We start from the raw sequence: 13,343 nt of genomic DNA on the forward strand, positions 1-13,343 counted from the left end.
TTACTGAGCTTATGCAATAGGTTGAGTTAATCATTGCTTTAGTTGCAGCCTCTCCTAGTGATTCTTTATAACTTCATCCCATCAGCGAGGAGAAGCGTCCAGCTGTGCCACTGAAGGCAGCAGCCTCGAGTCACCAGGCTGCTCCCTACAGGAAGCAATCCCGACTGCCTGGATCTCGCCGCTGACAGGCTGTATTTAAAAATGAAGTGTTTTCCAGCAAGGGAAACAAGGCTTGAGCACTCATACTCCGGCTGGTGACTCTCCCAGGCAGCTGCATATTGCCAGTCCCTCAGCAGGGCAGGTGTAGCCAGGGCCCTGCCGGAGTCAGCAGCAAAACACGCTAGCCCTATTCCTGCAGGAACTACAAACGCCAGGGCGGCTGCGGGGGGCTCTGCGAGTCGGGGTGCCTGGTGCCTGTGCCCAGGGCATGTGCCGGCACCTTTCCCTCCTTAGCTCTCAGCTCACCCCCAGGGCTGCCCCGGCTGGGCCTGACTCCAGCTGCTCCGGGGGCCCGGCACACCGGGGGGTTGGAGCCTCCCCACCGCACCCCCAGGCAGCCAGCAGGCAGCAGACATCCCTGCGCTGGCCTAAGGGCCTCCCTTGCCCCACGGCCGGCCACAGGCCCCCCTCAGCTGGGACACAGCCCAGCCCAGGCTGTGCCTGCCCAGACCAACATGGCTGCCAGGAGGCTGAGGGTAGGCAACAGCAGCTCCCAGCATGCCCCGGGAACAACCTGGCAGTGGGATGGCCCCGGGCCTACAGCTCCCAGCATGCCCCGGGAACAACCTGGCTGTGTGGCAGCCCCGGGCCTACAGCTCCCAGCATGCCCCGGGGCACGCCTTCTCCCAGCAGGCCCTGGGGTGCCCCTGCCCTGCAGTCGGGCCCTGTGGGGACACCAGCCCCCAGCCCTTGCCCTGCAGGCCCCACAGCCACTGCCCGGGGCTGCTTGAGCACAGGCCCAGGCCCTGGAGCCCCCGTGGGGCAGGGACGAGGGGGAGAGAGGCACCGAGCGACAGGGAGAGGTGGGTCAAGGCAGTGGGGTGGCCGGAGAAGGACAGGAGGCATCCAGAGGGGCAGGGGGAGCGGGAGGGGCTAGGCAGGGATGGAGAAAGGACAGGGACTGGTGAGGAGCAGGCAAAGGGTGGGAGCGGGACAGAGACAGAGGGGCAGGGGGGTGCCGGAGGGAATGCAGGATCAGCAGCAGGAGAGAGGGACAGGGAGAGGAGCGGAGGGGCGGGAAGGGGGACAGAGGCACAGACCAGCACAGGCAGGGCGAGGGGACAGGATGAGCAGGCTGTGGCTTTGGCAGTGGGTGGCAAAGCTGCTTCTGTGGGTCTTTCCTTTCCCCCTCTGCCCTTATCCCCTCCCCACCCTTCCCCTCGGTGAGGCTGTGTCTGTGGTGTGCCTGCTCTGGTGAAAGGAGCTCCTGCGCCAGCCTGAGGGCAAAAGAAGAGGGGCAAGGAGCGAGTTGTCGCAGTCCTTAGTTTGCAGGTTTAATGTATTGTCCCTGTTCAGAAAACACAGCGTGTATGTGTGTCAGTGGTGCCGGCAGATTTTTGTTCTTTACAGCAATTTCTTTAAATACCAGACTTCATGCAGAAGTTTCACACGGTGCTGTGCTTCTAGTAAACAGAATTGCTTTTATGCATGCTGCAGTCTGGAGGTGGCAAGTGCCAGGTGAGAGATGAAGATGGAAATGAAAGCAAGTGACGCACATGCGGTGGTGATCGTGCCACAAGCATGCTGTGTATTGACATGGGAGAACGCTGCAGGGACTCTCAGAAGTCAAGGTTTTCAGTGCTGTTTCTGTATTTGAGACCCAAGGGATGGTTTCCCTCTGCATGCGTTTCTGTGCAGGCATGTGCATGGAACATGGGTGTGTCTCTGTGCCATAAGTGGGACTGATGGCAGCTTTTCATTTCATTCCAACTCAAAAGTAAAGAAAGACTGTACCTGCAAAAGAATTCAAACAGCCGTCTTTCTTTCCCAGAATGAGCATAGAAGCATGGGGGAGCAGTTTGCAGGTTCAGAACTTGAGCCTGCTCTGGGTGGTAAACCCTCAGGAGAGGAAAGAGAAACCCCACTTTTTTAACTACAGCTCTGCTTCCCTTAATGTGTCTTCTTGTTAGATTGTGTTGGTGGTTAGTTTAAAAGGACATGATTAAACTGTGCTTGTTTATCAAGATATTTGAGGGTTATTTACTGTCTTAAATCCACTTACGAGTGGGGCACTCTGCTGCCCTGTGGGCAGTACAATGTCAAGACTGGTAATTTTCCTTTTCTTCCCTAGTGTACGGATGCATTTATGAAGGCAAGTGTTGGGTCTTATTGGCGCCGCACAAGAAACCAACGTGTGATACCCAGACATTCACTGTTAGAAACAGGAAAAAGCTATGGGCCCTTGCTTCAGATTCTGCAAAAGATGTACCAAGGCTGAGGAAAATGGCAAAAAGGGAAGAAATGCCATAGCATAACTTTGGGATGGCAGGTGAGGTTTTCATCAGTGTTCCTCAAATGTGGCAGCCTCATTTTGTTTGCGGATGTGGTGTTGAACTCAAACTACGAGACTAGTTTCCTTTATTGCGGGTGATACTATAGCGCACGTACCTTTCATGTCCCAAGTGAAGTTGCCAAGGCTGTAGTGGAACTTCTGCAGAACCACCTCAAATTTTCCTTAGTGCGTCATTTCCTTCAACAGTCAAGTCCAGGTCTGTGGCATACAATAACCCCTCCCCCATTTGGGATCTGGATGTGGCTGATTTTTAATTTAGACTTATCTGCTGTTAGAGATTTTCTTTTTTTGGTCCAAATAGGGAAATGCTGATTATGTGCATTCTTTTGCTTTTTCATAGTGTTGTTCCATGTTTAGTCATTTGTTCCTTACAAAAATAGTGTATGGGTGTCTATGAAGCTGGAGGTGTTTACGTTCTTGCGGCTGAATGTAGCAGTGGAGCTATCTTGCTGTATTTAAATCAAGAGGTGCGTAATGTAATTTCACTTAAAATCTGGTCTCGGTAGGCAGATCCTACCCTGACAAGCATTTAAAAAAAAAATAATTAAAAAAAATCAAATCTGTGAAGAGGTATAGGTGGAGCACCTGAACTAGTGCAAGGCAGGAATTCTCTCTCTGGTATCCACACATTGCAGAACTGTTGCCATCATGACCTTGAAATAGTGAGCCATTAATGTTAACTACTAGCAGCTTGTGAACCTAACAGTCAAGGTAGAAAATAATGTCCCACTGCCACCTTTTTTTATTTTTCTTTTATGTTTTAAAGTTTCTGATTTGATACTTTCTGATGTATTTGAAACCTGTGTCATACCCTGTGTAGTTTGTGACAGGTGTGTGGCAGATGGGACTTTTCTGCTTGGAGAGGTGGTGAGATGGAGAGTGGAGAATGGTTTTATGGCACAAGTGTAGAAGTATAACAAGGGATTAAGAGGCTTGTGTACCTTGCTGCCAGTTCAGTGGCATGAGAATTCCTGTAATGACAAATTCCTTCTGGCTCTGAAGGAATGGACATGCCAACCTGCTGAGTTTCCACCCAGAGCAACACTAGCAACGGATGTCGTTCCCAAATGGTGAGGTAGTTATAAGCTTCATCAGTAGTAGAAGCTGTGGAGAAAGTCGCGAATCGTCTGCCGTTCTGCAGGTCAAGTGCTTGGCTCTTTTCTCACTAGTGTTGATTTAAGGGTACGTTGCTTATAAATAGCACTTGACCTTTGTAATTCTTCATACTGCTAAGTTCTCGGTGCCATAAGAGAACCATTGTGCTGTGAAGGCCCTGTAAACATACGGCAATGTTTGTGTTTATCCATTTTGCCTTCCCTTAGATGATGTTCTTTTGTAATTTGAAACCTTAGTGGCAGGATTTGGGGCTTTATCCTGATCAGCCATCTAAGGGCCAGCTCTTGGCTGCAGCTGCAGCATAAGTATTCAGGTAGTTTGAGCACCAAATGAAACTTCCACTTGGCTGTCATTTTGGCTATTCCCTTCCTCTTAATTTTTATATTTTAATTAAGAGTTTTAAGTATTTGGCTTCCTTACAGAAAAAAAAAACCCCAGTGCTATCCTTGTCCTGTTATGATAGACCCCTAATCTAGAGGGCAGAAAGCTGAGACCACCAGGAAGACGTTGAGAGGAAGGGGAAGAATGTTAGAGCCATGAGTTGGGTGTTCTTCAGCTGGCCAGATCTGAGGAGATGGAAAAGGTGCCTCCCAGGTAGCTAAAGGGAGGCACAGGAGAGCAGCTGGGAGCCAGAAGTGTGGTGTGGGCATACGGAAGTGCTACACTGTGGTGTGTCAGGCAAATTATTTTCAGGAACTTTCATATTTGTTGTCATTTCCCAAGCTCCTGAGGTGCAGGAATGCTGGAGGCAAGAAGCTGCCAGCATCAATTATGCGGAGAAAGAACACTTCTATCTCCATTTTACTTTCCTCACTTCTATGTTTTGGTGGCAGGGCAGTAAAGACCCGGACCTGGACCCTGACCCTGACCCTGTGAGTACACAGGCAGCTTGTGTGGCCAGTGCCAGTGCGGTTCTGGCACAGAGGATCAAGCGCTTCATGCTTCAGAGCTGTCAGGCTGACACTCTTCAGCACTCAATGACGCTCTAAATTACAGCTAAAGGAAGAGAGAAATATTGCTTCAGAGCTTGATAATGTTGTTCTGATCCATCCTTTTGCTTGTTCAGTGGCTACAGAAGGGAGCCACTGCCTTGGTAGGAGCATCCATTGAGTTCTTCCTGTGTGATATTAGAAAATCATTGTGTCTGTTTATGCATGAGATCATTACAGTAGGTGTTTTGAAGATGTTCACGTGTGGTACATCAAACCTTTGCCAGTAAAATAGTAAATCCATGCAGTGGGGTCTAAAGCACGCAGATCCAGTGCAATCCTCCAAAGAGCTTTGAAAGTCTGTCCCCGAGGGTACAGACCTGGCTGTTGGTGATTCTGTTGACCTGCCTTTTATAGCAGGTTGCTTGGAGAAGTTGCTATGTCAGAAGTCGTCTTCTGCGGGCTGGATGCTGCAAATGGTAGGATGTTTAAGGAAGCAAATGAATAACCTTCAGACTTGGTTTTACTCTTTTAACAGATTGTACACAAATGGGAGGCCTGAGCAGGCTGCTTTTAGCAGGGGAACGTGACCTGACTGCACAGGAGGCAAGGAACTCCCTTCTCTCGCTGACCATGAGCCCTCAGTTTCAAGGCAGATCTGAAGAGGAATATTTGACCCGTGGGAATTGCAACTTCAGATACGTAACTCAGGTGGGACCGCCGTGTGTGCCCTGTGATAGGAGCCGTGTATCCCAACCGTGAACGTAGAGGTTGGGCCCGGTTTTTAGCTTGGTTCAGTATGAACTCTGCTGGCTGATTCTGTAATCAAGGGCAGGCAAGTCTGCCCCCTGAGAGGATGTTGTCATGGGTGGAAGGGTTGAAGTGCAGTGACTGCATCAACAAACAGGTGGTTTGAAAAGTCTTTTGGGCAAGGGTCTGGTACGCTGGTGTAATGCCTTTTCCCTTTTACAATGGTGTCCAGTAAACACAAGTGTTCCTGCATGTGTCCAGTAGCGCAGAGACCTCTGTACTTTCTTTGGACTGATTGTTGTATAAGATCTGGGGGTTTTTGGACAGCTCTGAAAATTGTTCAAAAGGTTTCTTGTATGTTGGATGAAATGGGTCATCACTTCCATAAACCTCTAGCCTGTAAAGAAGAGCCGTGGAAGTAAGGAGATTTTATTTTTTTTCTCTTTTTATTGTCACTGGGAGGAAAAGCAGTGATTAACTATTGACCTGTGATACCCCAGATGCAGGCTGTGCAGTGCATTTGAGGTGGATCACTCCTGTACTGCCAAGACTGAGCCCAGACTCCTCAATGCTTTGCACTCTGGCAGTGGAAGTCCTTGTGCAACTGTGGGTACTGGCTTTCTGTGCTGTAGCGTGAAAAATACAAAGCACTGGGGTTAAGGTTTGCAGAGAAGTGGGAAAAAGTTGATTATTTTGTGCTAGGAAGAGAATGTCCTGTACTTTTCAAACTTTGAATGTCTCCACTTGGAATTTAAAAACTGCTTTTAACTCTGCTGCTATGTTTCAGTGGGCAGGAAGGTGTCTTGTAGTTACAGATGATCCGTTCCCTTAAGAAGGATCTTTGCCTTCTGAGTTGAGCTTTCTTGGCTTTACATGAAAAGTGCCTCAAGCTGTACGATTTCAGATGGCAGTGAGGGAATTACATCTCCGTGGGGATTTAGAGAGAAATCCAGAAGTATGTTGCCTTATCGTTTCAGTATATGAACTTTTCTAAACAGGATTTGCTGGGTTTTGAGCAAGAGACCCACTTCCCACGTGCCTACATAAACCCCGTTTTCTCGGACAGACACATGCATTATGGTTTGTGATGCAATATTTACTTGATTCGTAAGCCGTACTGTGCTGTGCTCTTCTGGGCTTGTCGTAGTTCTTTGAAACGCAGCCCTGCGCATCAAAGGGGCAAGCTGTGTGATCTTCTTCCCCCCACAACACAGAGCAATGTAACTGTCATAAGTACCGGCAGAACAAAACTAGTTGAGGGATTTGTGGGCTGCTGTTCGAATCATGGTGGGCCAGGAATCAGCCCATGCTTACTAATACGTTTAATTGTCCTGCGCCACCTGAGGGGCAGGACAGTGTCAGGGCATTTTCCCAGGGAATAAAACTGGACATGTCTGATTCTCTCCGAGGGTCCCCTATGTAAAAAAAACATCCTTCAGCACCATCTGGGTGCTTGGTGTTCTCAAAAGGACCCAAAGGGATGAAGTTCACTCCTGCTGCCTGCGTGACAGCAGGAATTATGTCTGCAGCTGTGCTTCTGTGCACTTCGAAACTGCCTCCGTTTCTTTGCTTGGCCAACCAGAAGAAAACCAAAAAAACCAAAAAAAACTAAGCTGAGTTGGCAACAGTGTCTTGCTGTCCTCTCTGAAGGAAGTAATTTACCATCATCTCGCAGCTTGTCAAACGTGCACTAAGTGTGAAGAAGAACATGACGTGCACTGTCCTAAGCTCTCAGCAGGTCAGGTTTTGCTGTCCTCTGGAAACTTTCTAGCTCTTCAGTTTTCCTCCACAAAGGTCACATTGTTTGGAGTAGTGATGAGGTGGCCCCCCAAATGCCGCAGCTTTGTTTCTAAGTGCTGTTAAAGTATTTTGCCTCCTGAAGAGACTGTGTTCCTCATGAGGAACGGTTACTTCTCAATAGTGATCCCCTTTCCGTCTAAAGGGATGGAGCTTGAGACTGTGGAGGTGGAGGTGCTTGGTGAGGGAGGCAGTCAGGCAGTGCCAGTCTGGGGTGCCCAGCTGCGCAGGGCAGTGACGGCACCCGTGTGCCTGGCGAACGCTTCTCTCGCGGTGTTGCAGGGAGAAGGTGTGAGGGTGCTGGGAGAGAGCCGGCGCCCCTGGGAATGACAGCAGCTAAAGGTGAGGGCTGGCTGCGTGGGCAGCAAAGGGTGAGCCAGCCACTCCCTTTGCAAATGCAGTGGAGAGGGAGGGAGCCCCTCCATCAGCACAGCAACGTCTGCTGGGGCAGGGCCGGAGGCACCGGCACCCAGGGCAGGGCTGGCAGGGGGTCTGAGAGAGCCACTCCGCCACCCCCTTGCTTACTGAGCCTGTGGGGAAATCACTTTGGGGGCAGCGATTAAAAAGTGCATGCAAAGTTTTTAGGTCCAATTGGAACACTGAGAAGGGGTTCAGGGCCTTTCTCAGAGCGCCACACGTTGCATAGTCATGTGTCATACACAGGTTTGGTGACTGGTTTCTGGCTTCTAATGCAAATGTGTACGCATCCTCAGTAGCACTGCTGAAGTGTTTTACGGACTACGCGTGCTCCCCAAGCGGGATTTTGGCCTCTTTGGGGCAGAACTATTTCAGTTAGAGGTCACCATCTCCCACTGCCACAGTTATCTCTGTCCTATTTTAAATTCATTTTCTGTTGATGTCAGTGGATCCCAAGACCTGATCAGCTTGTGTTCTCTTGCAGCCAGAACTTCCCTCATTTGAAGGCTTCTTTCTGCCTTCTTTCAGCCAGGGCAGGGCTGGGAGGGAGTTTGAGAGAGCCACTGCCTTGCTTAGGGACCCTGTGGGGAAATTGCTTTGGGGTGGGGGCAATTCGAGAAACCTGGGACCTCAGAGAAGCATAGTATTACAGGAAGCTTTTTAGGGTAAAAGACAGCTGTCGCTTTCAGGATGGCCGGCATTCACCATCCTAAATGTGTGTTGCCACGGCTCCCTAAGCAACGCAGCCTGCAACCTCAGCACGTGCTGACAGGAGTAACGGAGGCTGGAGCGGAGTGGAGACCCCGCGGCCAGGCTCTGTTATGCTCCTGCAGGAAGGGGAACTGGACGGTACCACAGAGCTGATGAGATGTCCACTGCCATGATTTTCCCTTTTATAACAAATTCTACCAGGGACAAGCAATGGCAGAAAAGGCAGGAATATGGTTACGCCAGTACTTCACAGTCCCTTGAACTTCTTGTAGTTCCAGCGTACTGGATGGACTGTGCCCAGATTCTTTCTTTTCTAGTGAGTCTGGTGGAAGAGAGGCAGCTCCTGCAACCCGCCAGACTTCTTGGGATTTAACTTCTCGTGCTGACCCTTGGCACTTTGACTCTGGGACTTCCAGTCCCAACTTGATTAGTGTTGCCCAAATGTTTTTCATTGCATCTGTAATGCTTTGTGGCCCTTCTGCCCCGCTGAGGATGCCATCAATGTATCGATACACTGTGAGGCCAGGTGGAATGGTGATCTGTGCTAAGGCTGTGGCCAGAGCATTGTGAGCGATAGCGGGGCAGTGTTTGTATCCTTGCAGAAAACTGTTTGAAAACATACTGAGTCCCGCTCCAGGCAAAAGCAAACCGGGCTTTTTCTTGTGCGTGGAGCAGAATCACGAGGAATGCATCTCTAACATGTAAAGCATCTAAAGGTAACCTAACATCTATGCTAACCCTAGTGTCCCACAAAAATCACTGGGTAGCTAGGTTACTGACAACGAAAGGAGAGGAAACAGCACTGGGAGAATGAAAATATCCCACTAAGTCAATTTTTTTGTCTACCTATACAGCAGAAGTGTTCTTTCGTGTTAAAGGCAGAGTATGTTCTGATTTGCACTGCCCCACTAAATGGTTTTATGCTGCAAAGGTTTACTAAGAAATAATTGTTAGTGTTCTTCTTGGTTATGCACCCACATCTTATAATGAAAAAATTAGATGATAACATCTTTGCTGTGCTACACTGTTCTATAACTGAGAGTTAGGTTGTGTTTTCATTTTAAGCATTCTCAAAAAAATACGGATAATTACAGCTTTTACTAACAGCACTGCGGCAAATGTGAATTCACTGGTGGGCTTTTAAGCCTCACCTCAGCATGTTTGATGTAGGAACAAACGTAACAAGTACTCTAGTATTTTTGCCAATGCTTTCCTGCACAAATTGTATTAAAAGCATAGATTCTTCTGGTCTTCCATGCAGAAAGTATGGTGAGAATAAATCTGATATCAAAATGACTTCTTCAGATGTCAGAGGTTTGTTTAGAAATGTCCACTGCGTGTATTTTTTCTTATTTACTTGCAGTGGGTCATAACAACCTGCAGAGAAGATATGCAAAGTACGCCATCCCTATTATTTCCATTCCTGGGTTATGATCGAATTTGGCACAGAATTTTAGATCAGTTGCAAAAAGTAATTCTGGGCCACGCATATTCAGATTGATCCATGATCCCAGGCAGCTGTATGGGATTTGGTAATTTTCTTTAATAAGGAAAGGAAAACTGCATGTATTATGGAAATGAGAATTTAGTGAGACAAAGGGCAGGTCCAGTTCCTTTTTCACTAATACACAGAGATGTTCTAACATATCAAACGAAAAGAATTTCTAAAGAAGTAGACCTTTCTGAGCTGGAGAAGAGGTAGATGAAATAGAAAAGATAGATCTAAAATCTGCAGCAAAATATTGCCTCTAAAGGAAGATGTGTTGGGTTTTTTTCTTTCATGGAAACAAACCAACAATTACTGTGCGATTCTCCAAACTGGAAATTTGCAAAAAGCTGTGTAGCGTGGTTTTCAGTAGTATAAAAAGCAAAAGCTCTTCAGGGTTTCAAGTATATCTTTGCAACAGCTGTTAAAAATATGCAAACAGACAGATTGTTCCATTGTATGAAAACACCTTCATTTACTACTTATTTGTCATACAGGGAGTAAACTAGCAGTGACGACCGTTGGAAAGTTTTAGATGAATAAAAAAATCCTCCAAACCAGGAAAAATACTGTGCTATCAGGTAGCTGCAGCTTTGCTGTGTGAGCTTATTATTCACATAGTGACACATTTTTCTAGATGTGTCACTTAAGGCAGGGATGGCTTCTTATTCTAAAAAGCCATTTGCCTAGAGCAGTCGCTCATGTGCCACATACAGGATTTTTATGCTAACACTATTGAAAAATTTCCCTAGAAAATTTTTCACCTCCTTCGAGTAAATACAACCGATGTCCCTAACTGTCTCAGTTTCCTATTCCACCATAGGTTGCTGTATTTCAAAGACAAAGTTAACCAACGGCTGGTTACTAACCGAGGGCTCAAACCAATTTTTGGAGCAGTCAGGTAGAGAGTTGCCATTTAGTCTGGACCCACTGAAGTGCCAATGTAAATATAAACAAAAGAAGGTATATCAAACTTTAGATTCTCTAGCAAAACAACGGAAAGGATATGAAGAACTATGTCTTGTCTACTGTCTGTTTCCCATATGTGTGGTGATCGGCTCCCTGGAAAACAAGAGGCTGGGCTGGTCCTGGCTGTGGCCATGAACTTGCCAGCTGAGTGCTAGGTGGTAGCAAGGAGAGCACTAGAGGAAAGCACAGACCCATTGACCCAGCACCACCGTTCTCGTGTTCTTCATGCATTTGAGGACTGTTACCCTAAGGCTTAACCCTTAGACTTAATCCTACCTTAAGACTTAACCTTAAGACCCCTGAGACTTAAACTTAAGAAGTAAAGCTGAAACTTAAAGTTTTTAACACTAAGAATTGACCCTAGGTCTTAAATTTAAGACTTAACCTTAAAACTTAACCCTAAGACTTAACCTTAAAACTGAACCCCGAGACTTCACCCCGAGACTTCACCTTTAAAATAAACCCTAAGACTCAACCCTAAGAAAGACTCAACCCTAAGACTTAGCCTTAAGAAGTAACCCTAGGACTTTAACCCTGAAACTTAACCTTAAAACTTTAACACTAAAACTTAAATTTAAGACTTAACCCTGAGACTTAACCTTATAAGGCTTATCCCTAAGACTTTAACCCTAGGACTTAAATTTAAGACTTCACCCTAAGACTTAACCCAAAGACATAACCCTGATACTGAACGTTTAGACTTCACTTTAAAACTTAACCCTAAGACTTAACCCTGAGACTTAAAGATTTTAACCCTAAGAATTCACCCTAGGTCTTAAATTTAAGACTTAACCCTAAGACTTGTCGGAGAACTGTATTGGCCATAACTCCCCGACGAGATGCCCTTGCCCTGAACGACAAGCGCTTTCCCAGTTTGAGCCATTTGCTTTTAAAACCGACTCGCCCGAGCCGCCCCGCGAGCTCGCAGCGCGGGCCCCGCCGGGGCCAGCGGGGAGCTGCTGCTGCCCGGTACGCCGGCACCCCCCGGGCTTCCCGGCAGCGGCCCGAGTGCTCTGCGGGGGGCGCAGCGCCGCCGCCACCCGCCGCGCCTCTCGCTGCCCCCGGCCCCGCTCGGCAGCGCCGCGGCCGGGCACCGCGCAGGAGCCGCCGGGCACCGCGGGGCAGGAAGTGACGTCACTCGCGCGGGACACGCGCCGGAGCAGACCCCGCCCCCGCCAGCAGAGCCCGCCGGCCGTTTAAACCGCCGCGCTCGCCGCTGAGGGAGGCGCTGTCCGCCGCTGCCGCGCTGAGGAGCAGCCTGTGCGCTCGGCTTCCCGCCCTCTGGTGGTTCGCTCCGTAGACAGCCGTACCGGGCCGCTGCCCGGGGCCCCGACCCCCCGTCCCTGCCCCGGGGGCCCCCCCGATCCCCCTGCCCCGGGGGCCCCCCCGATCCCCCTGCCCCGGGGGCCCTCCGATCCCCCGATGCCCTGCCCCGAGAGCCCCGATGCCCTGCCCGGGCCCCCCGATCCCCCGGCCCCCTGCCCCGGGGGCCCCCCGACCCCCCGATGCCCAGCGCCGGGCCCCCCGATGCCCCTGCCCCGGGGGCCCCCCGACCCCCCGATGCCCAGCCCCGGGCCCCCCGACCCCCCGGCCCTGCCCGGGACCCCCCCATCCCCCGGCCCTGCCCGGGGCCTGCCGCAGCCCGCCGCGTGCCTCCCGCCATCTCTTCCCTGAGGCGGGACCGTGCCGCGGGATGAAGAGGTTTTTCGGGTTCGGGAGGAAGAAGAAGGGGCGGCCGGCAGCGGCCGGCAGCGCCGCCAAGCCCTTCCCCACCGGTGCCTACGAGCTCCGGCTGCAGGAGCTGGGCAAGCTGCACCGTGCGGCCGCCCGTGGCGACCTGGGTCAGGTGCGGCAGAGACTGAAGAAATGCGGCATCGACGAGCGGGACATGGCGGAGCGGTAAGCGGCGGGGGGCAGCAGCGCCGGGCGGTGCTGGGGCGGGGTGCGGGGGGGGTTGCGGGCAGCGCCGGGACCCGCAGGTGCAGCTGCAGCCGCCGGCAGCTCAAGGGCGCTGGGAGCGAACGGCAGCATCGCTGCGGGGAGCCTCAGCCTGGGCGGGGAGCCAGGCCTGTGCTGCCAGGAGCCCTTGGAGTCGGCCGAGCATCCCCCGTCTTGCCCCGGCCCCCTCCGTGCCCTCGTTCCCGGGGGTGCTGCCTTGCCTGGGGGCGCAGGAGCGGCAGGGGGCCGGCAGCAGCCTGGCCAGGGGGGTTGCAGAAGGAGCCTCAGGGCCATTCTCCAGGCAGGCTTGGAAGGCAGAGTGCATGCACCTCGGAGGCCTCGGCGTGCGGGGTTAGTAGTTGAGCTGAGCAAGCTGCACTGCCTCAGCTGGGAGTAAAAGAGGGGTAAGCGCTGTGTTTAGGAAAGGGTAAGTGTGCTGTGTATTGGTGCTGTGTGGACGGTTGCCTGATGTGCCTTTTGTGACTGTGGTGTTGCAGCCAAAGCAACATCAGTCTGATTTTAGGTGGCAGTTACTTTGCTGTTTGCTCTGTGGCCTTGGTACAGCTAATTAGTGCCTTGGTTTGGAAGATCTGGGCAGTGCCATGCAGAGGAAGCTGCTGCTTCTGGCAGGTGGTAGGATGTGTGCTTTTGAGTCAAGCACAGCAAGTACTTGGCAGTTATATCTTAGGGAGAAGCCCTGGGCTGCAGCATAGCTCCT

The 13,343-nt window shown here is 50.6% G+C and overlaps 1 long non-coding RNA gene and 1 pseudogene across 1 annotated transcript; both read left to right on the forward strand.

Moving 5' to 3' along the window:
- Positions 1 to 859: 859 nt before the first annotated feature.
- Positions 860 to 5,342, forward strand: LOC129783332 (uncharacterized). The gene is made up of 3 exons (XR_008745244.1): positions 860 to 1,022; positions 2,291 to 2,488; positions 5,096 to 5,342. It is a non-coding gene; the product is annotated as an uncharacterized LOC129783332 (long non-coding RNA).
- Positions 5,343 to 12,380: 7,038 nt separating this feature from the next.
- LOC129783323 (ankyrin repeat domain-containing protein 26-like) overlaps positions 12,381 to 13,343 on the forward strand; it is a 60,437-nt pseudogene continuing 59,474 nt past the window's right edge.

Source organism: Falco peregrinus, unplaced genomic scaffold (genome assembly GCF_023634155.1).
Source record: "Falco peregrinus isolate bFalPer1 unplaced genomic scaffold, bFalPer1.pri scaffold_29, whole genome shotgun sequence".
In the NCBI taxonomy this organism is placed as follows: Eukaryota; Metazoa; Chordata; class Aves; order Falconiformes; family Falconidae; genus Falco; species Falco peregrinus.